This window comes from Leptidea sinapis, chromosome 30 (assembly GCF_905404315.1).
Source record: "Leptidea sinapis chromosome 30, ilLepSina1.1, whole genome shotgun sequence".
NCBI lineage: Eukaryota > Metazoa > Arthropoda > Insecta > Lepidoptera > Pieridae > Leptidea > Leptidea sinapis.
In genome coordinates, this window is record NC_066294.1 from 23773 (window position 1) to 51008 (window position 27236).

The 27236-nt window shown below is 39.7% G+C and overlaps 1 long non-coding RNA gene across 1 annotated transcript; it reads left to right on the forward strand.

Moving 5' to 3' along the window:
* The first annotated feature begins 22775 nt into the window (after nt 1-22775).
* LOC126973834 (uncharacterized) lies at nt 22776-26951 on the forward strand. The gene is made up of 2 exons (XR_007731427.1): nt 22776-24957; nt 25397-26951. It is a non-coding gene; the product is annotated as an uncharacterized LOC126973834 (long non-coding RNA).
* The last annotated feature ends 285 nt before the right edge of the window (nt 26952-27236 follow it).

Sequence of the window (27236 nt, forward strand, 5' to 3'; positions counted from 1 at the left end):
AGCGCAATTGCTACCTTTACACCTCTCAGACCATGACACAGCACAATTTAATAGTTTCAAAACATCTGACACAAAACGAAAATCGTATAAAAATGCTATTACGGGGTTAATATACAAAAGAGACTACAGTGAAGAATATATTTTCAAATGTAAAAATTATCTCCAAAATTTAACATTTTTTGACATATGAGGGCGGCACCGAAAATTTCGGGAATCAAGGAAGTGACACAACATTACTATTTAAAAATGTATTTATTGCTTTTCGAAGTATTCTCCGCGAAATTCGACACATTTTTCATACGATGGAACCAATCATTGAAGCAACCATTCCATTCGGAAGTTGGGGTCTCCAAAATGGCCGTGTTGTAGGCGTCCACAGCTTCTTCAGGTGATGAAAATCTCTGACCCCGCAATTTATTCTTTATTTGAGGGAAAGTATTGAAATCATTAGGGGTTAGGTCGGGGCTGTACGGCGGATGGTCTAATAATTGTTTGTTTTCTTGCTCTAAAACCTCTTTTCTTCTGTGCGCGGTGTGAGAACTCACATTGTCGTGATGGAGGATGATGCAGCGGTTGCAGTTCTCTTTACGGAGTTCAGAAACAACCTGTGGCAAACAAATTCTAGCATACCATTCTGCATTAACCGTTATTTGTCCCTCAAGAGGAATAGTCGCAACATGGCCGGTTTTGGAGACAAATGTGGCCATCATTTTTTTTGCAACACTCCGTGAAGGAACAATTTTTGTTGGCTTTAACTCATTTTCGAACACCCAAACTCGTAACTGGTTTTTTGTTTCGGGTTCGTACGCATATATCCAGGATTCTTCACCTGATACGATGTTGTATACAGCATTTGAGGATCCTGCGTGGAATCTTTCGAGAGTTCTGACGCACCAAGTAACGCGAGCCACTTTTTGCTATTCACAGAGCAAATGCGGTATCCATCGGGAAAACAACTTTTGTACACCTAATTGTTCATGTAAGATTATTTGTATTTGACTCATGCCAATGTCTAAAGTTACCTGAATTTCGCGGTATGTCACATATCGATCTTCCTCAATCAGCTTACGCACAGCATCAACGTTTTGTTTATTGACTGCAGTTTTTGGAGGACCTTGACGGGGATCATCACTGAGCTTGACACGTCCACGTTGAAATTCAGCAAACCAGCGATAAATTGTGTTTTTGGATGGGGCTTCATCACCAAATGCAGAAATCATCTGGTCAACACACTGTTTTTGTATTAAACCACTTCGAAAGTCATAATAAATCATCGCTCTAGAATTTTCTCAAGTCAATTCCATTTTCTCAACGGCTAAACAAGTTTGATAAGACCTTGTGACAAGACCGAGAATCTTTTTTTAAATTAATAAATGGTATTTGATTTTTAAAACCAAGGAGTTTTCAATTAAAAAGATTTTAATATGACAGGAACAGTGGAAATATTCCATTCCCGATACTTTAAGTGCAGCCCTCGTATTTCAGGAACATAATTTAAATCTGGCATTAAATTTTTATGACACTTTCTGTTTTTTCTATAAGCTATGCTTTCCACAAATAAAAATTTAATTGAGAAATAACAGCAGTAAGTGGATAACAAAGGGATTAGTAGTAAGTTGCAGCGGTAAGTGGTATTTACGATACCGTTATTACTAAATGAAATCGGATATAAACAAATCTCATTATTTAAATTACTCCAAAATTAAATGCGTAATTGTATACTACACAAGGCACAGAAAAATTGCAATATTCATTATTTGAATAAGAGTAAAAGTAAATGTAAATCAACTTGAAAAATTATAAAAAAACAGTTAAATTCTCAGAGCAGACGTACCGAAATTGATTCACCTTAGTGATTTATTACCTTAGTAATCAAACAATAACAAATCCTACCCAAATAGCTACATCTTTCAATGATTACTTCAATAATATTGGTATACTCAATGCAAATCAAAATCAAAGCTGTCAAAATCAAATCAACATAAGTCAGAACTCCTCTTCTATGTACCTGAGACCCATGTCTAAACCGGAAGTATACACACAAATTATGTCTCTAAATAGTATCACTGCAGAAGGATATGACGAGATATGTACAAAAATAATTAAACAGTGTCAAGCAGAATTGGTACCCGTACGGGCACAATTAATTAACATATCGTTTTCTTGTGGTTCTTTTCCTGAAGAACTTACAATATCCATAATTAGCCCCCTATTCAAGAACGGAGATAAAAATAACATAGAAAATTACAGACCCATTACATGAGAGTAACCTATCGTATCAAAAATCTTTGAGCAGTGTATGTGTTTACGGTTAAAGGAGTTCAGTAATAAATTTAATTTAATTAAAGATGAACAATTTGCCTTCAAGGAAAATAGATCTACTAATGAGGCAATCTATTGTAAATAATAATATCACACTCAATTGCTCAAAACATTGACACAAATACATTGACTATAGTATTGTACTTAGATATGTCAAAAGCTTTTGATAGAGTTTCCTATGACTTATTATTAAAAAAATAGAGGCATGTGGAATACGGGGGATTGTGTTAGATTGGTTCCGATCATAATATATAAAAAATAGGAAACAAAGTGTAATTCTTACTCGGACTAATAAAATTAGCGAGAAAGAAACATACAAATCTGAATAAACATTTAACCAGTGTGGTGTACCTCAAGGAAGTGTCCTGGGGCCTATTCTATTTTTGTTTTATATCAATGACATTATATTCCATATTTCGATAATTTTTGAATCTGACATTAAAAACTTTGATACTATGAAATTTAACAATGATTATAAATAATATGGACAAATGATTAAATGGCTTCGTGTGAATAATCTTAAAATAAATCTAACTAAATCGAACTATTTCACATTTTCAAAAGCTCTACGTATTAATTTAAAAATAGAATATAATGACGTCATTATGGATGAAAAAAAGGAAACTTCATTTTTAGGTATTATTTTAAACAATTAACTTAAATGGACATCACACATAAATAAGGTCTGTGGTAGAGTAAATAAATTTGTTTATGCCCTGAGGCGCCAACGAAAGATTACAGATTTTGGTACCACACTGTCAGCTTACCATGCTCATATTGCATCTATCTTGAGATACGGTCTTATAATTTGTGGGGTAGGTCCGTACGAATCGTGTAGACCGCTGTTGATTAAACTAAATTTGTTAACCTTGCCGTGCCTATACATTTACGAAAAAAAGGATTAATTGCAATTTTTGTTATGTTACAATGAAATATTATGTGCTGTAATCTTAGAATTTTAATATTATATAATGACATGGAGTTAATGTAATTTGCATGCCCTTTTTGGCTAATGTGTTGATTCGTCTAGGATTTTTTTGTTAACTTGTATATAACACACATTATGCATATACATATTTTACACATATACATATTATACACATATAAAAATTATTATTATTATTATCATACCTACCAAAAGACTATTCCAAGTCAGAGAAAACGACTCAACATCGGGATTCTATGAAATCAATACAGCATTTTAGGATTTGGTATTACATGGATCTCACAACTTTTAACGGTAGAAAAATTGAGTTGCTGTTGTTGAGATCTCATTTTTTTTTATAGATAATCCAACATTTTTCCTTTCCGGTACCTTCTACTTCATGAATACCAACAACAGGATTGTTTTAAAGCCCACTCAAGTCTTCCATTCTTGTAACTCTCGAGCGTGTCACGTAAGCTTGCAACGCAAACATCAACCTCATAGATTAGTTGGTAATCTTATATAAATATACGGTTATTTATGCATTTAGTATATTTAGAAAACTGGACCGGAATCGCAAATTAGTTTTTCCTTGATTAATACACTAAAATACTGTATACCACGTAAAAGATGAAAGATTTATATTAAACAACACCGCAAACCATGGTATTAAAAAAACAAACAAACAAACATAAAAGATAATCAAAAATACATGCTACGTTCTCGAAAAATAATTTTTTTCTAAATTATTATAAACAATATGAAAAAACATTTAAAAAAGGCTATTATTAATTCAAAACAACTACAATTATTCATCAAAAGAACGAATAAAGCAAGTACTAATATCAAATGTATGTGGCAAATAATAAATGAAAAAACAAAGCATGACAAGAATAAGATACATCAAAACGATATCGGACCCACACAAGGTTTCTAATATTTTTAGCGAGCTGTTCGCAGGTGTGTGGAGTGGTACCCACCGCCAGCCGCGGCTGTCCTACTCAGCCGCGCGGCGGCTGGTCATTTGACCCTCCCTGCACTCCATGTTCTTACGCCCAGTGAATGAACAAGAGATTATGTCACTAGGACGACATCATCATAATCATCATTTGAGCCGAAAGACGTCCACTGCTTGACAAAGGCCTCCCCCAAAGGTGACGATCGGTCCTGCGCTGCCCTCATCGAACCTACTCCGGTGATCTTGACCAGATCGTTGGTCCATCTTGTGGGGGGCTTCCAACACTAAGCCTTCTGGTACGTGGTCGTCATTCGAGGACCTAACTGCCCCAACGACTTGTCCACCGAGCAATCTACCCTGCCCACTGCCACATCATTTGGTCTATGTTTTTTACTTTGGTACTCCTACGGATCTCCTAATTTCTGATTCGATCTTCCAGGGAAACTCCGAGCATAGCCCTCTCCATTGCCCGCTGAGCAACAATGAGCTTCCGCATAAGGCCCATAGTAAGCGACCACGTCTGTCTTCCGTATGTCATCACTGGCAACACACCCTCGTCTAGAGACACTGTTGTATTTTGGACGAGAAGATCTTACGGTTCTTCCCGAACGCTGCCCATCCGATTTGGATTCGACTCCTTCTTCGTGACTCTTTCCTGAAATCGGACCTGCCCAACGGGTTTTTTTTTATGGAATAGGAGGACAAACGAGCGTACGGGTCACCTGGTGTTAAGTTATAACCGCCGCCCACACTCTCCAGCAACACCAGAGGAATCACAAGAGCGTTGCCGGCCTTTAAGGAAGGTGTATGCGCTTTTCTTGAAGGTACTCATGTCGTATCGTCCCGGAAACACCGCCCAAGGAAGCTCATTCCACAGCTTCGTGGTACGAGGAAGAAAGCTCCTTGAAAACCGCACTGTGAAGGACCGCCACACATACAGATGGTGGGGATGATATCGTAACTTGTGGCGTGTCGTGCGAAGGTGAAATTCGGCGGCGGGAATCAGGTTGAACAGCTCTTCGGAACTCTCCCCGTGATAAATGCGGTAGAAGACACACAATGAAGCGACGTCTCTACGCAACGCCAAGTTATCCAGCCGTTCACAGAGTACTGGGTACCCGACAATTCGAGGTGCTTTGCGTTGCACGCGGTCAAATGGATCGAGCTGCTACTGGGGTGCCCCAGACCAGAGATGACAGTAATACTCCATGTGAGGCCGGACCTGCGCTTTGTAGAGCGCTAGAATGTGGGCCGGCTTGAAGTATTGCCGTGCTCTATTTATGACGCCCAGTTTCTGCGAAGCCAGTTTCGCTTTGCCCTCCAGATGGCCACGGAATTGGCAATCACTCGAGATTTCGAGACCCAGTATTCCGATACTAGGAGAGGCGTTAAGGGAAGTGTTCTCGAAGAGCGGTGATACGGCAAATGGGGTTTTTTTAGTGGTCAACGCGCAAACTTAAGTCTTCTGGGGGTTAAATTGGACAAGGTTCAATTTACCCCATTCCGCGACCTTCTCGAGAGAGGACTCGATAGAAGACACAAGTTTCTCCCGGCACTGGTCGACGTTTTCGCGAGAGAGATCTGCATGGCCCATGTATACGGCATCACCAGTGCTGTCGTCTGCATAGCAATGCATGTTGGCGGTGTCCAACATATCATTGATATGCAGAAGAAACAGAGTGGGAGATAGCACACAGCCTTGGGGAACTCCAGCGTTCACGGGCTTGGGATTCGAGCAATAACCGTCGACAACGACCTGTATGCTGCGCCCAGTGAGGAAGCTGGAGGTCCACTTGCATAAGCTCGCGGGAAGCCCAAAAGATGGAAGTTTTGCAAGGAGCGCTTTGTGCCATACACGATCAAAGGCCTTCGCTATATCCAGGCTAACTGCCAGGCCTTCCCCCTTGCTTCCAATTGCCGCCGCCCATCTATGTGTTAGGTATATCAGAAGATCGCCAGTCGACCGACCATGGCGAAAGCCGTACTGCCGGTCGTTGATCAACTGGTGACCCTCAAGGTATACCAAGAGCTGGCGGTTTATTATGCTCTCCATGATTTTGGAGAGTAGGGAGGTAATAGCAATAGGCCTGTAGTTTGCCGGATCCGAACAGTCTCCTTTTTTTGGGATCGGATGGACAAGGGCTGACTTCCATGAATCAGGTACTACGCCTTTTGAATTAGAGTACCGGAATAAACGCGTTAACACCGGCGTGAACTCAGGGGCACAGGTTCTAAGCACGATTGGAGAAGTGCCATCTGGCCCGCTCGACTTCCTGACGTCCAACGAAAACAGAGCTCGCCTAACAGTTTTCTGTCGGAACTGTACTTCAGGCATGGAGCTCTGACGCCGCGGGATGGTCGGCGGTGTCACCAAGAGTCGAGTTGGAGGCAAAAAGAGTGCACAGGAGATCGGCTTTCAAGGGTAGGATGCAAAAAAGGAACGCATCCTATCCCAATCTGCTGACTTGTAGTGCCAAACGCGGCGGGTCGCTGGTGGTCTGTGACGTTGGCGTCGGATAGGCACTACACTCCTGACCAGGCAATGGTCGGACGTTCCGAGAGGGGCGTCGACAGAGACTTGGTAACCATCGGGATGTGTAGTCAGCAGAAGATCTAATAAGGACGGCATGTGGCTATCTACATCCGGGAGCCGCGTTGGCGACTCAACCAATTGTGACAGACCATACGCCAATGCAAAATTATGCACAGATTGCCCTGCGTAGTCTGTAGTACGTGATTCAAGCCATTCGGCATTGTGCCCGTTGAAATCACCCAAGACTACGATTTCAGCGGAGGGGATCTGAGCAAGCACGTCATCAAATGCTGCTTGAACGCAGCCCATGAGGTGATCCGTTTCTGCGTTACCACTATGGGACCCGTATACACACGCAAAGATGCGGACGCGGTCCTCTAAATCTACGCGGAGCGAGAGAGTAGACCTCAAAATAATTGCCGAGACGGCGACAGCAGATATCGTCCTTACGTACGTACACACAAACCCCGGCATGAGGCATGAAATTATACTTAATTTTGTACCCGGGGTGCGTTAAATATGACGTATCGCTAGGTCGAGATATCTACGTCTCCGTAAGGAAACACAAGGCCGGCTGCGCCGTCTCAAGGTGGTGGTGGACGGCGTTTAAGTTGGAGTGAATTCCCCGGATGTTACAAAAGTCCACATTAAGCGTGGAGCGGGGTGCCTTGGTGTTGTTGCCCTGTTTGTCCTGTAACATACGCGGTATGTGCCCTCTCCAGAATACGAGGGGCAGCTCGAGCACGAATGCTCGGGGAGGGATTCTCCGGCTCTACAAGAGCCGGTACCCTCCTGGGGTAATTTCTCTTTAAATACCGCTCTGATATTTTGTTGGGGGGGGGGGTGGGCCTTAGGTCCTCAACACGAACCTATGCGAAACATAGCGGCACTAGGCCCCTACTTCACGCCGGTATTCTGTGCGAGTGTGGTAAGTAACCCGGACGAGTCTGGCCCGATTGTGCTGACGTCACTCTACCACTCTCCCACTCTCTCTCACTTTCAAAAAGCCCGTGTAGCCTCTTACGTCACCCTTGCACCTGGGACTACACTATTCTTTTGACGCCCCGGGGCAGCACAGGGCAACTTATTTATCCAAGGTACCTACTCGTCAACAATTTCGAGAGTACAGTTCCCAACTGTTACGGGAGTATGTGCGACATGGGCATTAGACATGGTCTTCGTCTTGTCCATGTTAATTTTAAGACCACTCCATGGGAAGCTGTATTGCGGCCATCGAGCATATGGCTTAAGTCTTCCATGGTCTCTGCCATGATTACGATATCGTCTGCGAATCGAAGGTGAGTAAGTGTATTCGCCGTTGATATTGATGCCCAGCCCGTTCCAGTCTAGAAGCTCAAGGACATTTTCCAAAGCAGCGGTGAACAGCTTCGGCGATATATCATCGCCTTGTATGACTCCCCGCTGCAGTCAGATAGGCTTCGAGAACTGATACTGGAGACGTACTGATACGGTGGCGTTACCATACAAACACTTAGACACTTCGATGTATCGATAATCAATGTGGCACCTCTGAAGAGACTGACGCACCACCCAGATCTCGATCGAATCAAAGGCTTTCTCATAGTTCACGAACTCCAAGCATAGTGGCTGGTCATACTCCTTCGTCTTTTGTATAACCTGCCGCAACGTATGTATGTGGTCTATGGTACCAAAGTCTTTTTGAAATCCAGCTTGTTCAGGAGGCTGGAAGTCGTCGAACCTGCGCACGAGACGATGCGTGAGACTCTAGAAAATAGCTTATATACATGGCTCAGAAGTCATATGGGCCTTTAGTTCTTCAAATGCGTTTTATTGCACTTTTTAAAGAATAGCGCCACTAAACATCTGTGCCATGTTTGCGGCGTTTTGCCCTCGAGGATGACGGAATTGAATAGCTTCTGGGGGATCATCAGCACAGGGGTACCAGCAGCTCTCAGAAGCTCGGCTGTAATTTCATCATCACCCGGCGCCATGTTGTTTTTAAGCTGTTTTAGGGCAATACTAATCCGTACTGCCGTCACCGGTCTTTAGTCTCGTCGGTTGGCTCTGCCCAATAGACAAATTTCGTGCGAATACTTTGGAGCCTTTGTTACGCTCTATGGCTGTCTTCACAAAATCTGTGTTAAGGCGGCGTATATCGCGAATCAATGACTTCTAGATTTGTCTATTTAGCTGCCTATACTGGGATGCATCGTCCGGTGATTGGAGGGCCATTTGGCGTCTTACATTCATCAATTTGAGGGTAGAGTCTGAGATTTTTTAAGGTTCTTTTTGAACGCCTGGCCTTAAAGAACTTAGACTCTACCCTCAAATTGATGAGTTTGAACAACTGCCACGAACCTGTTATTAAAATTCACGTCGACGCAGTCACTGAGGCATTCGAAGCGGTTTTGCAATTCGAGTTCAAAGTTTTCCGGGTTTTGGATCTGGATGGGTGCAGGCCGGAGCGTAGACTTCACCAGTCGAGACCGCTTCAGTTTTGGATTGATATTTTTTTTATGGAATAGGAGGACAAACGAGCGTACGGGTCGCCTGTTGTTAAGTGATCACCGCCACCCACAATATTTTGCAACACCAGAGGAATCACAGGAGCGTTGCCGGCCTTTAAGGAAGGTGTACGCGCTTTTTTGAAGGTACCCATGTCGTATCGTCCCGGAAACACCGCACAAGGAAGTTAATTCCACAGCTTTGTAGTACGTGGAAGAAAGCTCCTTGAAAACTCTGCACTGTGGTGGACCGCCATACATCCAGATAGTGGGGATGATATCCTCACTTGTGGCGTGTCGTGTGAACGTAGAATTTGGCGGCAGGAATCAAATTAAACAGCTCTTTGGAACACTCCCCGTGATAAATGCGGTAGAAGACACACAATGAAGCGACATTTCTACGCAATGCTACATGATTCAGCCGTTCACAGAGCACTAGATCCCCGACAATTCGAGCTGCTCTACGTAATAGGTAATCCTTTATTCTATAATTAATGTTTTTAGTATTTAAATTAGGTAATCGGCAGTTCGTTCGCCGTACACGTTGCAGGCCCGGAGAATCAACAACCGGTTCTGAGTTATGGCTCTTGTTTGTATAGGATGTTCTATCTTTTGCAATCTTAATTTTTCATTAAAAAAGAATTGGCTCAATAGCATTTGCTTAACTTTATAATAAATGGGCATATAATAATGTATGCGCTGGATCTAGGTGAATATTTTAATTAGGAAGCCGGTGTAAGGAAATAAGACAGGAGGACTTACCAGAGCAGCAGCGATTCTTCCACCACGTGCCGGGTCGCGAATTTCCCTCTTTATTTTGTAGACGTTTTCTTTGAGTGGCCACTCTTCCTTCCCGAATTCGATAATGATGAAACAAGGGATCACAAGACACTTGATCACGAGATTACACGTAAGGAGACGATTAATGAGTTATCACGGCGCGCGTTGACAAGTTCAATACTTGATCAATACAAGTTCAGTACGCCTTCAATACTAACTAAGTAATTACTCCTCGCGGAACGCATCGATCCGCTGCGCTCGCGCTACTCCGTAAGTGGGAGGGATAGGGTGCAGGTAGGAAAGAGAAGGAATTAGTGCAACTCTTTGTGCACCCACAATATTTAATTCATTAGTAAATTAATTAATTAATGCGGTGACTGTTTCACTTTTTATAAAAACCCTTTAGGCATATTTGGCCTAAACATGCCCCCCAGTTTGATGGAACCCAGTTCTTTCAACCAACCTAATTAAGTTAAAAGGTAATTAAAGTTAATTGTACAACAATGTTACTTATAACTATTGACTTATTTAATATAATAATCTAATTTTTATTTTAAGCTACTATTATTTTATGTTAATACTAAGTGGACTGTATGTAATTATTGAGATGGAAGTGGATATAATTTGACTACCGGTCGGCGATATACACCGGACTTAGTACGTACATCGACAACCCTCACAACCCCGTCTTTACCGGGAAATATCTTTTCAATTATACCCAGAGGCCAATCTAAAGGTGGACTATTATCTGAGTACAACAATACAATGGTACCTTCTTTAATTTGTGACGTATTGCTCAACCATTTATTACGACACTGCAATGTATTTAAGTACTCTAACTTCCATCGTCTCCAGAATGACTGCAATAGACTGTCAATCATACGCTTCCTGTCTATAATATTCACATCTCTAGGAATCGATTCAGAAGGAAACGACTTTAAGGGCGTTAAAGTTAGAAAATGAGCCGGGGTTAATGGCAACGGCTCAGAAGGGTCTGAACTAAGGACAGACAGAGGCCTGGTATTCAGCACCGCCTCGATCTGCGTTAAGAGGGTATTCATTTCTTCTACAGTAAGTAGCTGAAGACCAACTACCTTTTGCAAATGCATTTTTACACTCCGAATATTACCTTCCCATATACCACCAAAGTGTGGAGATGCAGGTGGATTAAGTTTCCACTCAATTGCATTGCCTGAAAGCTCTGATGTTAGCTTATTATTATATTCTTGTGATGACGTTAATTTGTATATTTCTTCCAAGTATGACTTGGCGCCAATAAAATTAGTACCGCAATCACTATAAACGAATTTAATGGGGCCACGTCGTGCTATAAAACGTTTAAAAGAATTTAAAAATGATTCTGTACTTAAGTCGCTCGACAATTCTATATGCACCGCTTTAGTGACGAGGCACACAAAAAGGCAAATGTAGGCCTTCTGACTACGAACACCACGCTTACGATAAGGAATAACGCGTAAGGGACCCGCATAGTCGACTCCGGTGTGAAAGAATGCCTTAGCTTCCTGTACTCTGGCTGCAGGCAAATCTGCCATTGCAGGAAATTCATTTTTAGGTTTAAATTTAAAACAAATATTACATAATTGTACTCGTTCACGAACAATATTTCGAGCAGACAATATCCAATATTTTTGACGTAATATTGACATTAATAATTGAGGTCCAGTATGCAAATATTTTTGGTGATAATGATCTATTATTAAATTTACAATATGATCACGTGGGGTAAGTAATATAGGATGTTGACTATCGTAGGGCAAATCGGCATTACTCAAACGTCCGCCGACGCGAAAAATACCATTATGCACAAACGCTTTCAATTTTTGAAAGGCAGGTGACAATGTTTTATTACACTGTATTTTACTGAATTCATCATGAAAGTAATAACGTTGCAATTCCTTTATAATTGTTAATTCCGCGTAATCTAAATGGGTAACTTGAAAGGTTTTGGATAATTTCTTCAAAAACCGTAATATATAAACTACAATTCTAATTAATTTATTCCAAGACGAAACTCTTAATGCAAGAGAAAGTATAAGAGGAAGCTCAATCTTATCTACTGAAACTAAAACAGTAGGCTTTCTTTCAGGGACATCAATATCAGTAGTCTGATTATATTCGCTAATAGGCCACTGGGACATAGGCAGATCGGCAAAGCGCGGACCATGGTACCACAGTGGATGAGCAGCCAGTTGTGCTGGAGTAAGGCCACGCGACAAACAGTCGGCAGGATTTTCTTTACCTGATATAAAATAGAAGTTACTAGGCAACAACAGGGTTTGAATTTTAGCAACCCTATTCGCCACAAACGTATGCCAACGAGATGCTGGTGCATTGATCCATGCTAAAGCTACCATGCTATCCGTGAATGCATAAATATTATTAATTTTTATACGCTGCGAATATGTCTCGATAACTGAACGCATTAATTTAGCTAAAATTAAATTACTGCAAAGTTCTAATCTAGCCAATGAAACGGTACGTATAGGAGCTACTCTAGATTTAGCACAAATTAAATTAGTTAAGAATTTATTTTCATTCGGAAAATAAATATGAAGATAAATGACTCCACCATAGGCTTTCTCGGAAGCGTCCGCGAAGCCTAAGACACTAACAACGCACTGTGGGTCGTATCCTACAAAACGCGGAATTTTAACGGTTTCCAGAACATGTAATTCCGACTCCATTTGGCGCCACAAAGAAACTATTTTTTGTGGTGGCTTTTCATCCCAATCAATGTGTTCACTCCACAATGATTGAATAATTAATTTTCCCAGTAGAGTGACTGGGGCCACCAATCCCATTAAGTCCCATATTCGGGCAATAGTGGATAAAATATTACGTTTCGTGCATTCACATTCACGAATGTTTACTGTGAACGCAAAAACATCTTCAGACGGTAGCCACCGTAGGCCTAATATTTTTATCGAATCGTCAGGGCTGAACTCGAAATCAGACGAGACCCGAGCGGAGGATGGTATGCTTTCCATAACTTCAACCGAATTACTAGAAAATTTAACTAAATCGAACCCGCCAGCATGGAACAACTCAACTAATTGTTGAGATAACTCGATGCCTTCGCGAGGGGTTCCGCAAGAGGTGGCAAGGTCATCCATAAATATGTCACGCTCAGCAACGGGAGCCGCGGCCGGAAAAAGCGAGCCTTCGTCGGTTATCAATTGACGAACCGTTCGTATTGCGAGGTACGGGCTACAACATAAACCGAATGGTACCCTCGTTACTTGAAACAAGCGAAGCGGCTGATTATTGTTTTCTCGGTATAAAACCATTTGATACGGTCTATCTTCATTTTTCACTAAAATCCTTAAAAACATTTGTTTAATGTCAGCATTGTTCGCTATTGGAAACAGTCTAAAATTCAATATAATTTTAAACAAATCATTTTGAAGATTTGGTCCAACATGCAACATATCATTGAGTGACAACCCTGATGATGTCTTCATACTTGCATCGAGTACCACACGTAATTTTGTAGTACCTTTATCAGGTCGCAAGACAACGTGATGTGGTATGACATAATGAGAATTAAACGAATTATTATTTGTGATGGGTGCTAAATAGCCCTTTTCTAAATATTCACTAAATACTCTATGATATTCTGAATGAATATCTACGTTCGATAATAATTTACGCTCTAAAGATAAATACCGACGCGTAGCTGCCTGTAACGAGTTCCCTAATTTACTCGGATCATCCTTGAACGGCAATGCAACAATGTAGCGACCGCAATGATCACGCGCGGTGGTCTCGGAATAAAAATTCTCACATTCTTGTTCTTCCGACGAAAGTATATTCGCTTTAGGTACGTCTTCCAATTCGAAAAAACGACCAACGGATTTTTCAAAAGAATTATTGTAATCTAATGTGCAATAAGTGTGAATATCAGTCTCGGGGTATAAAACCGGAGCCTGACCGTAAATAATAAACCCAAATAAGGTTTCGATAGCCACGGGTTCGTTCATACCACGGGCTATAATATTTGGTCGTATTATACGAGCGAAGAAATCGGACCCAACTAATAAGTCGATATCACTAGGTTCTGAATAAGAACAATCGGCTAATTGAATGCCTTTTAAATATTCTAGACGTTCGTAATCAATTGTAGCGGACGGTAACTCGCCGGTAATACGATGAGTCACTAAAGGCTTAATAGTAAAAGAAATGGAATCGTCCAAACGTGAACGTAAAGTAATATTAGTATATCCTTCAATAGGATTCGTTAAGTCACCTACTCCATAAACATATTTTGTAGGGGAGGGCAATAGTTGTAAATTTAATTTCTTACAACAATTAAGTGTAATTAAATCCCTTTGCGACGCGCTGTCCACTAAAATCCGAACGGTGTTTTTATTTCCCGCGCAATCAATAACGTTACATTGCGCGGTACCGAGTAGAATAGTATGACCAGGCGATTGTGCGCGCGGTACGTCGGCGCTCGGATTAATGGCACACAAAGAAATAGATTGTGGCGATGCGGCCGTCGCATGCGCAGCTTGCGATGAACTAACATTAGTGGCAAAGCTGGCATTTGTTATCCGTTCACTCAGTATTTTCGAGTGAGGTTCGCGATTTAATTCAGACGTAAAATGAAGAAGTGAATGATGACTCCGTGAACATTGCGTACACGTCGATTTAGAAGTACAGTGACGAACTGTGTGTTCTTTACTTAGACAATTGACACAGCCTTTATTTAATTTAATAAAATCAAAACGCTCCGTGGGCGATAATGCATTAAATTTCTTACAAAACCGCAACTGAAAATGTTCGGTATTACCACAGCAATAGCATTTGTTTTGATCTTTAATAACAAAAGTCATACTAATTTTATTATAATTATTACTATTGGGACGAGAAGTTGAAAAGGACGTACTATTCTTTACCGACTTGTAACTAGACTGCCTCGTACCTACAATATTATTAGCTCGTTGTAAAATATGTGACTGATTACGAATAAAGTCTATAAATTGCGAACATGATGGAAGTTTAACTGAAGTACCGTGATGCATTTCAAACGATTTCAAAATATTTAAGCCAACCTTTTTTGAACCTAAATGAATAAAAATAAAATCTTCCAAATTATCTAAATTTAATTGTTTTAACGAACTAATTAGAGATGAATATTTATCTATGAAGTTATCTAGACTATTAGAACAATCTTCGTTAACGGAAGGTAAGTTTAACAGCTTATCGAAGTACGATGCAGCCAGTACGCGTTTGTCGTTATATTTATTAATTAATGTCTGCCAGAGAACCGAATAGTTTTCAGCCGTTGGCATAAAACCCTGACAAATAGTTAATGCCTTTCCCGTTAATTTACCCATTAAATATTGAATTTTCTCACTATCATTTAGTTCTATATTTTCGTGAATACTTGACTTGAATGTTTCATAAAATATAGGCCAATTTTCTAATTCGCCATTAAAAGACATTAATTCAAGCCTCGGTAATTTTGGGCTTGACTTGTGAAACGCCATTTTGGTTTTACAGGTATTGTATGTATTGGGACGCGATGACAACTGCGAGTATTTGAATCTAACAGACGCATATAGGTCTTCAAAAGCAAGCATGGCTGCATAATTTGGCTCACCAGCGTTTACTTCTGAAGCTAACAACTCATTACGTTCGTCTAATGTACGTACAAAGTCCGATCGAATAATGTCGATCGTACTAGCCTTAGACAAAAATGTGTCTATTTTATCGGCAGTATCCAACTTCGCAATACTATCGTACATATCCTGCATACGTGTAAAGTAGGCCTTTACTTTAATTTCTAACCTACGTAAATTACGGTCAAATATTTGTTCTTGTGATTTAGAAGTGGCCATCGTTAATTAGATATCTACTGATTGACGTAATGTTAAGTAAGTAACAGTGAAACAGCCAACGTATTAAGTATTAACAATTTAATGTGGCGGCCGACTAACAGAATTAACAAATTTAATTAAGTTAGATATCCCTGGCCGAAGTGACCAAAAAATATGTATGCGCTGGATCTAGGTGAATATTTTAATTAGGAAGCCGGTGTAAGGAAATAAGACAGGAGGACTTACCAGAGCAGCAGCGATTCTTCCACCACGTGCCGGGTCGCGAATTTCCCTCTTTATTTTGTAGACGTTTTCTTTGAGTGGCCACTCTTCCTTCCCGAATTCGATAATGATGAAACAAGGGATCACAAGACACTTGATCACGAGATTACACGTAAGGAGACGATTAATGAGTTATCACGGCGCGCGTTGACAAGTTCAATACTTGATCAATACAAGTTCAGTACGCCTTCAATACTAACTAAGTAATTACTCCTCGCGGAACGCATCGATCCGCTGCGCTCGCGCTACTCCGTAAGTGGGAGGGATAGGGTGCAGGTAGGAAAGAGAAGGAATTAGTGCAACTCTTTGTGCACCCACAATATTTAATTCATTAGTAAATTAATTAATTAATGCGGTGACTGTTTCACTATTTATAAAAACCCTTTAGGCATATTTGGCCTAAACAGGCAAGATATTGCAATGTTTAAATATTTCATTTTCGTTTTGTTTTAATTTTCGAAACATATTTGCAGATAATGTATTTTTTTTAAATTTTAATTGAAGATTGTATATTTGCTTCAGATATGAGGAATATGTACGGCCATAGCTTGTTTGGCCATATTGAATATAGGATTCTTACTTTAAAGGGAATTCTATTTTTTAATATTTTTATATTTCCTAGGAACTGGCGTAACTTATTGCTAATTTGTTCAATGTGGTAGCTCCAGTTGAATTTTGAATCAATTATTAGGCCAAGGTATTTAAGTGTATCCACTATATCAATTGCACCTACAGGTTCCTAGCCCATGCAGACAATTATGATTGTGTGAAATTATAGATTTTGGTGTAGGGTGCTTGATGTAGGGTGATTTGATAATAGTTTTAATAATGTTTAGTACTAAACCAGCATCATGACACCATTTAGTTATCGTATCCAAGTCAGACTGAAGATCTTCACATACTCTATATATATCTTTACTTGACACAATAAGGCAAGTGTCATTTGCAAATTGGTAACACGTGCTGTATTTTAAGCAGTTTCCCAAATCGTTCACATACGATAAAAAGTGTAGGGGACCCAGGACTGATCCTTGAGTCGTTCCCTCAGTCACCATTTTGGGGTCACTGTATGTATTTTGTACTTTAACAGTAAATGTACGATTTGTGAGATAATTTTTGCACCACTTTAGTAACGGACCCCTGATTCCACAATCATCTAGATTTTGGATTAGTTGTTCATGCTGCAATGTTTCAAATATTCGCGAAAAGTCAATAAATAGGGTCAGTACAATTTTTTTGTTGTTAAAATCAGCATTTACCTCGTCAGTGAAAGAACATAGGAGGTCTGTTGTACTTTTACCCGCCTGAAACCCAAATTGATTGCTACTAATTACCTCTTTCTTTTGATAGAATTGATGAACCTGATCACACACGATTCTTTCTATGATTTTGTCAATCGCAGAAAGTAAAGTAATTGGCCTGTAGTTCGTATAATTTTCGTGATGACCCTTTTTGTACACTGGTCTTACACAACCTATTTTGAGGTTATTAGGAAAATCGCCTGTTTCGACGCTACAGTTTATTAAATTTGCAATTGGTAAGGCCAGATATTGGTTAGCTAGTTTAAGTTCACTTACTTTAATACCATCTAGTCCAGGTGCCTTATTTGAGTGTAATTTCTTAATTACTTTACTAACATCGTCTTTGGAGACCTTTTGGAATAACATTGTAGTATTTAAGGGCTTGCGATACGTACTTGCATCAGCAAGTTTTAGTTTGCAATTTGGAATTATATTTTTCAAATCCATTCGCAAAGTTATCAGCTATTTGTTTAACGGAAAGGTCCTGGCCTTCGAATGCCTTTAGTATCACTTCGTCAATGGTTAAATTTGTCCGCCCTAGCATTTGATTAATAATTTTGTAGATTTTTTTTATATCTTGAATTTTTTTATTTATTTCTTTTAAATAATATGCGTCACGTTTGGATTACATTAACTTATGGAGTTTGTTTCTGGTTTTATATATTTATATTGTAGTCATAACTACTCTTTATCCAAAGCTTATATAACTTGTTTTTTTTTCGGAAAGTCGATTTACGTTTCCATCTATCCAAGGAGCTGTGTTTGATTGAGTTTTGTTTTTTTTTGTATTTTATTAATTTATAATTTCTTGCAACCTCTCTGGCTGCTAGAAACGACTTTTTGATATAAGCCAATATATTGTCTGGCGTATTTATTAAGTTAGTCTCTTCCCAGTCAATCATACTCATTTCTTTGTGAAAAATATTTGATCAATAGTAATCTTTTTTGTAGCATCCTGTATACGTCTCGTTGGTGACGAGTTATTAATGCATGTAAATACAATACCTCGATGATCTGCCAGTACATCGTCAAGCACCGCCGAGTACGGATCTAATGTGGGGAACCGCGCGAAAATATGATCTATACAAGATTTGGTGACCTTATTTAGTTTTGTTTCTATTCTCGTGTAATTTGAAATACCACACATCAATGCGTACTCACTAAGTGCATCCAAGTAGTAATCTTTATGGGATGATTGGTCTTTTAGGTCTATGTTTGTATCGCCGATAAGTAATATATTATTTGTTTTAGAGTCATACCGTGAGATGTACCTGCTAAGTTAATTTACAAAAAGGTTTTTATTTTTACACGGAGGTTTGTATATTGCACATATAACTACGTTTACATCGGTGGGTAACTTTATTATACCTGTTAAGTTTTCAAACATAAAAGTTTTGTGTGGTGTTAGTGTAAACTTAAGGTAATTCTTTACATAAATAATTATACCGCCTCCCCGTTTTTTATCTCGTAATTGGGCATACATATTTTAACCCGTGAAATTATATAAATTCACAATACTTTCTGAAATGCCAACTTCGGATAAAACTATTAAATCTATAGGATAATTACAAGTGCTAATCACTTGTTGGAGTTTGGTGAAATTCTTTATCATAGAACGTATATTAAAATGTATACAAGTAAACAATGCATTACTTTTAGGTGGTAGAAAGTAATAATTTATATTATTACAATCTAAGATTTCTTTTATTTTTATTGCTATTAGAGTATTTTTTATTTACTAAGTAATTTAAATTCTACTAAGAAATAATAACAGTAAGATATTATAATGTATAGGTACCTGTTTAGAATAATACTTTATAATGTGATATTAGAAGGTTACAGCCGTTTTTGTATATGATCTATATCCTTTTCAGTGCGTACATAGTAGATTATACTATTTGGGCCTTTTCTTACACAAATCTTGCCTTCCTTACACCAAATAAACTGGACAATTTTACTTAATTGGGTTTTGGTATTGTTTAACCGCGTTTTTAAATATTTTGTTAGGGCCTCTCTAATATGTGTGGCCGGACCTGCGCTTTGTAGAGCGCTAGAATGTGGGCCGGCTTGAAGTCTATTAATGACGCCCAGTTTCTTCGAAGCCAATTTGGCATTGCCCTCCAGATTTCCACGAAATTGGCAATCGCTCGAGATTTCGAGACCCAGTATTCCTATGCTAGGGGAGGCTTTAAGGGTAGTGTCGAAGAGCGGTGATACGACAAATGGGGGTTTTTTAGTGGTTAACGCGCAAACTTAAGTCTTCTGGGGGTTAAATTGAACAAGGTTCAACTTACCCCATTCTACGACATTTTCAAGAGAGGACTCGATAGAAGACACAAGTTAATTCTCCCGGCACTGGTCGAGGATTTCCCGAGAGAGACCTGCATGGCCCGTGTATACGACATCACCAGTGCTGTCGTCTGCATAGCAATGTGTGTTGGAGGTGTCCAACATATCATTGATATGCAGAAGAAACAGCGTGGGAGATAGCACACAGCCTTGGGGTACTTCAGCAATCACGGGCTTCGGGGTCGAGCAATATCCGTCGACAACGACTTGTATGCTGCGCCCAGTGAGGAAGCTGGAGGTCCAATTGCACAAGCTCTCGGGAAGCCCAAATGATGGAAGTTTTGAGAGGAGCCATACACGATCAAAGGCCTTCGCTATATCCAGGTATTATAAGGGAAGAAATTATCTCAGCAATAAAACAAGGACGTAACAATTAAACGATTAGAGAAAGAAAGTTTACGTTTGCGCAGAAACATAGCTAATTTAAGCCAAGAAATAAATCAAATACAACAGCAGACCCGTTTAAGTAACTTGGAAATTCAGTGCGTTCCTAAAAAAAAACGGAAAACTTAACTACAATTGTAATGCAGTTGTGCTCAACAGTTAAACTTGACGTACATGAAAAAGAAATTATTAACTACACCCGTGTTGCAAAACGAGACCCAAAATCAACACGTCCAAGGTCAATTGTTGTTAAGTTTAGTTCCCAACGAATAAGAGATACGCTTTTAGCTGCATGTATCAAATTCAACAAAGTAAACTCAAAACAAAAATTACACTCGGGTCATCTTGGGATCTCTAACGATAAGCGTACCCCAGTATTTGTTGCAGAACATCTTTCACCAACAAACAAAAGTATCCACGCAGCCTCCAGAAGGAAAGCTAAGGAACTGAATTATAAATACGTGTGGATCCGCGGCGGACAAATTTTCATGAGAAAAACTGACATCTCAGAACGCATACAGAGAAAAAGTATAGAAAACTTAGATAGCTTAAAAAAATAATTTGACCGTTACTGTATTTGTTTTTTTTTAATTCAGTTAATTTAATATCTTTTAAATCTAGTTTTGATTTTTTCTTATTATTTTGTTAATTGTACTATATTAAATTGTACTATAGTAAATACTGGGTCTCGAAATCTCGAGCGATTGCCAATTCCGTGGCCATCTGGAGGGCAAAGCCAAATTGGCTTCGAAGAAGCTGGGCGTTATCAATAGAGCACGGCAATATTTCAAGTCGGCCCACATTCTAGCGCTGTACAAAGCGGAGGTCCACCCACACATGGAGTATTGATGTCATCTCTGGTCTGGCGCACCCCAGTATCAGCTCGACCCATTTGACCGCGTGCAACGTAGAGCAGCTCGGATTGTCGGGGACCCAGTGCTCTGTGAACGGCTGGATCACTTGGCGTTGCGTAAAGATGTCGCTTCATTGTGTGTCTTCTACCGCATTTATCACGAGGAGTGTTCCGAAGAGCTGTTTAACTTGATTCCTGCCGCCGAATTCCACCTTCGCACGACACGCCACAAGTTAGGATATCATCCCCACCATCTGGATGTGTGGCGGTCCTCCACGGTGCGGTTTTCAAGGAGCTTTCTTCGACGTACTTCAAAGCTGTGGAATGAGCTTCCTTATGCGGTGTTACCGCGACAATACGACATGGGTACCTTCAAAAAAAGCGTATACTCCTTCCTTAAAGGCCGGCGCCGCTCCTGTGATTCCTATGGTATTGCTAGATATTGTAGGCGGCGGTGATCACTTAACACCAGGTGTCCTGTACGCTCGTTTGTCCTCCTATTCCATAAAAAAAATTGTATTTATGATAATTCTCAATACTAATTCAAGCATCTTATATCTTCCGTTAGCGTATATTATCAGAATGTCAGGGGTCTTAATACAAAAGTAACTGAATTTTATAATAATGTAAGTATGAACGATTATGATGTTACTGTACTCACTGAGACATGGCTCCATGATGGAGTTGTTAGCACAGAACTCTTTGACAATAGGTACGTTGTCTACAGGCGCGATTGCTTTACATCTGGTTTTCATAAAAACAAGGGCGGAGGTGGTGTTCTCATAGCAATTAACAAAAGAATGAACTCAAGGCAATTTAAAAATTACGAAAGTAATTGTGAAGACTTATGGGTAGGCCTAGAAATTATTTCTAATAGAAAAAAAAGAACAACTTTTAATTTGTGCAGTTTACTTGCCACCGCCAGTTCAAAGTCAAATTCTGGAAAAAAATACGAATAAGATGCTAAGCACAAGTTAATATTGGGAGACTTTAACTTAAGTGGAATAAAATGGAATGACAATTCATCGACTCCTAATTCAAGCTCAATTCTGTACAACATGTTACTCGACTTTGCGCACTCGCATGACGCTAAGAAATGTAATAATGTTGTCAACAGTAAGTCACGAATCTTAGATCTCGTATTGACCAACGTATATACTAGCGATATGTGTGATAACCCTAATGTTTTAAGCTATATTAATCCGTTCCATCCGCCATTAGAGTTTTCCATTAAAGTTTCAAGAGAAAGAGTGTCAGCACCAGTACATACTAGACCGATTTTTTTAAAGCAGATTATATAACAATTGTTTATGAACTTAATATAATAGATTGGAATAACAAATTTAGTAGTAATTTATCAGTGGATGAAATGCTAGATATTTTCTATGGTATAGTAGACAATCTGATACGTCAATATGTCCCAATGTCAAGATCATGTTATAAAAAGTATTTGCCTTGGTTTTATAAAGACTTAATACGGCTATTAAAAGAGAAGTATACCTGGCATATTAAAGTTAAAAAATACAAAGAACCGATCTGAGCTTCAGAATATCTGTTACAAATCATACATAGTAAAGCTTGAGGAATCTTTGAAGCACAATCTAAAAATCTTTTGGTCACACGTCAAAACTAGAAATAAAAATTAAAATGCGTATCCCAGCGAAATGTGTTTGAATGATAAATCAGCTTCGAATGGTAAAGCAATAAGGGGATTTGTTTGCTTCCAATTTCCCCTCAATCTTTAATAAGCATGTTGAAGCTATTGCTTAAATGTAAACGCAACCTAAAAGTTTATTTTGTCTGTGCTCGGTGTGACATATGTAATGTCAAATAGACGTCAGCCCTTTAACTTCCTGTTCTCTGCTAATGGTCATTGGTAGTGTACGTACTTGTCTTGTTTGTTATCGCTCATAGTATTAAAAATCAAGTGTAATCTCATCGCAGTGTTTTTATTCCTATCATTTTTCCTAACATGGTAGCAGTCCGTGGTTGGGAGAATAGGAAAAAATATTTATTTCGGCGAGATTACGCGTACCAATTTTTCATCACGCACGCGTTACTTCGTTGCTTCGGTGAACAACATGGCGTCCCCGCTTGCACAAGGTATGGAGAAACTAAAAGGGGCAGAAAACTACTCCACTTGGAAGTTTACTATGCGCATGCTATTAATTCACGAGGAATTGTGGGACTTCGTTGAAACCAATAACGAAAGCGACAAAAATAAAGGTGAGAAAGCGTTGGCGAGGATCGCGCTCTCTGTGGCACCGACGGTAATACCGTACATCCGTTCTGCCAAAACCGCGTTTGAGGCGTGGAACATACTGAAAAAGGCTTATGAAGGACGTGGTCTGAGCAGAAGATTGGGCCTGCTGCGGAGTCTTTTCAGCACCAAGTTGAGTGAAAATCCCTCGATGGAGTCATACCTACACAAAATTAAGGAGATTTCTCACCAACTGGAGGAAATAGAATCACCTCTGGATGATGAATTTGTTGCAGTGATAATGTTGAGTGGACTCACAGAAGACTACGACCCGCTCATCATGGCAATTGAGAATTCTAGTTCCAAGTTGACGACCGATACCATCTCCTCTAAACTATTACAAGAGGTACAAAGGCGTGAAGACAAGAACGAAGGTGGTACAGCCTTAGTCACCACACACACACAGAAACAATTCAAATGTTTTAAGTGCAACGGCAAAGGACACCTTTCTCGGAACTGTCCGGAGAGAAAGATTGCAACTGCAAGCAACTACAGTAGCAGCCTGGGAACGAGGCATCCACCGAGGAGCTCGCAGAAGAAGGTTCCTGTTAAAAACAAGGCGCTCGTGACGGCTCTCTCTGTGAATGTGAATAGTAACAAGTGGTACATTGATTCCGGAGCCACTAATCATATGTGTAACAGTGCAAAAGTGATGGTAGGATGTGATCCGAAAAAAACAGTGGATGTGTGCATTGCAAACGGTACAAAGCTATCCACTGCGGGGTTAGGTCAAGTAAAAGTGCAGCTGAAAGACTGTGTAAGGACAATAAGTGATACTTATTATGTTCCTAATTTAAGTACTAATTTGTTGTCAGTCAGTGCCATGACCAAAAAAGGTTATATTGTTACTTTTGATAGTACATCATGTACTATCTATGATAATAACGAGATTTTAGCTACAGGTACCCATGTCAATGGTGTCTATCAGCTAGATACTGTGTCTGATAGTGTTTGTACTGCAGAGGAACAGGAGTGCAGTATGATGGCATCAGCTGCGGCAGACTTGAAATCCCAGGAAGTGTGGCACAAGCGGCTCGGTCACCTTAATCTAAGAAGTATGCAACTTTTGCAAAAAGGTATGGCAATTGGCGTTCATTTTAATACTTCTGATTTTCAGCAATGTGTGTCTTGTGTTGAAGGAAAGCAAAGTAGACTCCCTTTTCCTAAGAAATCAAGTAGTAGAGCGACAGAAGTGCTGGGTTTAATACATACAGACTTATGTGGTCCCATACAGGTTCCCTCTATAAGTGGTGCTAGGTACATACTTAGTTTCATCGATGACTACACAAGAAAGCAGTTTGTCTATTTTTTGAAATCAAAAAATGAAACTTTTGCTAATTTCAAAAAATTCAAAGCCCTTGTGGAGAATGAAACTGGGAAGAAGTTAAAAGTTCTTAGAAGTGATAGAGGCGGAGAATATATGAGTTCTAAATTTAAGGAATACCTAAAGACCTGCGGGATCAAACACCAGAAGACCATCCCCGACTGCCCACAACAAAATGGCGTCGCGGAACGGGCCAATAGGACGGTGATGGAGAAGGTTAGATGCATGCTGCGTGACGCTGGACTGGAAAAGAAATTCTGGGCAGAGGCAGTGAACACAGCAGTCTACTTAAAGAACCGCAGTCCTACCAAGGCCGTTCCTGGTGAAACCCCCGAGGAGAAGTGGACAAACAAGAAGGTAAATCTAAACCATTTAAGAATTTTTGGTTGTGTAGCTTATTCTATGGTAAAGAATAGGAGGAAACTTGATCCTAAAAGCAAACCATATATTTTTGTGGGATACAATGAAGAGTCGAAAGGCTACCGACTAATAGATACTGAGAACCACAGAAACTGTGTCAATTCTCGCAATGTTGTGTTCATAGAAAATAAATTTTGGAACAAAGACATGTCACATGATGATAGTTTCAAGCAACATCCTATTGTTGACATCAACAGTCTGATTTCTAAAGAAATTCAGCAATCAGAATCATCCACTGTGAGTTCTGATCAATCTGATGACATGAGATTATCACAGAGAGAGGAACAGAGGATCAGCATGATCACACTGTATGATTCCGAGAGCGATAACACAAGTTCTGAAACGGAGAACTGTTTGGATTATACTTACGTTCCAGGAGATGACACGCTGGCTCAAGCAGAGCAGGAAGACACCTCCTACGAAGAAGCTGATGGGTCCTGCCTAATTGCTAATTTTGTGGCACTGGCTGATGGTTACCCTGATGATCCGCAGACTGCAACCGAAGCACTGAAGGGACCGGATTCAGACAGTTGGCGGAGGGCAATGACAGATGAGTATAATTCATTCATTAAGAACAAATGTTGGACTTTGACAAAACGTAAACCTGGCCATAAGCCCGTTCAATGTAAATGGATTTTTAAAAGGAAATATGGTGCTAATGGTGAGCTCATAAAATTTAAAGCTCGTTTGGTTGCCAAAGGTTATACCCAGAAATATGGTATAGATTACCAGGATACTTTTTCACCTGTAGTAAGGTACTCCACAATAAGAATGCTTCTTGCTCTAGCAGCAGAATACAACTTGGATTTGGAACATCTTGATGTGAAAACTGCTTTTCTCAATGGAGATCTTGAGGAAACAGTATACATGGAGCAACCAGAGTGTTTCAAGGTTAAAGGGAGCGAAGATATGGTATATAAGCTCGACAAGGCTGTGTACGGCCTTAAACAAGCTTCCAAGTCTTGGTACGATAAAATTACTTAGGTGCTCTGTGACAAATTAAAGTTCTGCCGCTTGACTTCTGAGCCATGCGTATTCTTTAAGTGTGAAAATGGATCAATGATGATCATAGCGTTGTATGTGGACGAGTTGATTGTATTTTCATCACCAGATTTTCAAGGAAAGGATAAAATAAAGAAGGAACTACAGGAGGAATTCGAAATCACTGATCTAGGGCCAGCTCAGCATGTACTTGGCATGAAGCTGATGAGGGAAGATAACAAAATTTACCTAAATCAGTCGAACTACATCCAGAAGGTACTGAAAAAGTTTCGCATGGAGGACTGCAAACCAGCTGCAACACCCATGGAGACAGGTCTTAAACTTACCAAAGAACCCAAGCAGTACGAGACCTACGACTACAGAGGTTTGATTGGTTCTTTGATGTATGTGGCAGTTTGCACCAGACCTGACATCAGTCATGCAGTTAGCTACCTCAGTCAATTCAATGATTGTTTCGGCGAAACTCACTGGAAAGCTGCCAAAAGAATACTACGTTATTTGAAAGGTACAATTAATTTTAACCTTGTATTTTCCAAATCAGGTTTGAACATTTCAGCCTACGCAGATGCTGACTGGGCGTCAGACAACATCGACCGTAAATCGTTTACTGGCTTCATTTTTACCGTGGGCAAGTCCGTTGTTGCTTGGGAGAGCCGCAAGCAGCGCACTGTTGCTCTGTCAAGCACTGAAGCAGAGTACATGCCGTTGTCAGACACATGTAAGGAAGCTTTATTTATTAGAAAATTTTTATTTGAAGTTTTTGGTACCATGGCTAAAATCACGATTTATAATGACAATCAATCTGCTATTAAGTTATGTAAAAGTTTTGTATTTCATTCCAGAACAAAGCACATTGATATACGTCATCATTTTATTAAAGAAATTGTTAATAAAGGTGTTGTTGAAATAAAATACTTGTCAACTGCAAATATGTTAGCAGACATATTAACTAAAGCACTTTGTAAAGAAAAGCATAATTATTTCACAAGTCAGTTGCTAACAAGTTCATAGGTTAACTTATAATGTTTGTGTTTTAACTGAACTAAGTTAGAATGTAACTTTGTTAAGTTGTAGTTTATGTTTAGCTTGCGTTTAAGGGCCAGTGTTGAAGCTATTGCTTAAATGTAAACGCAACCTAAAAGTTTATTTTGTCTGTGCTCGGTGTGACATATGTAATGTCAAATAGACGTCAGCCCTTTAACTTCCTGTTCTCT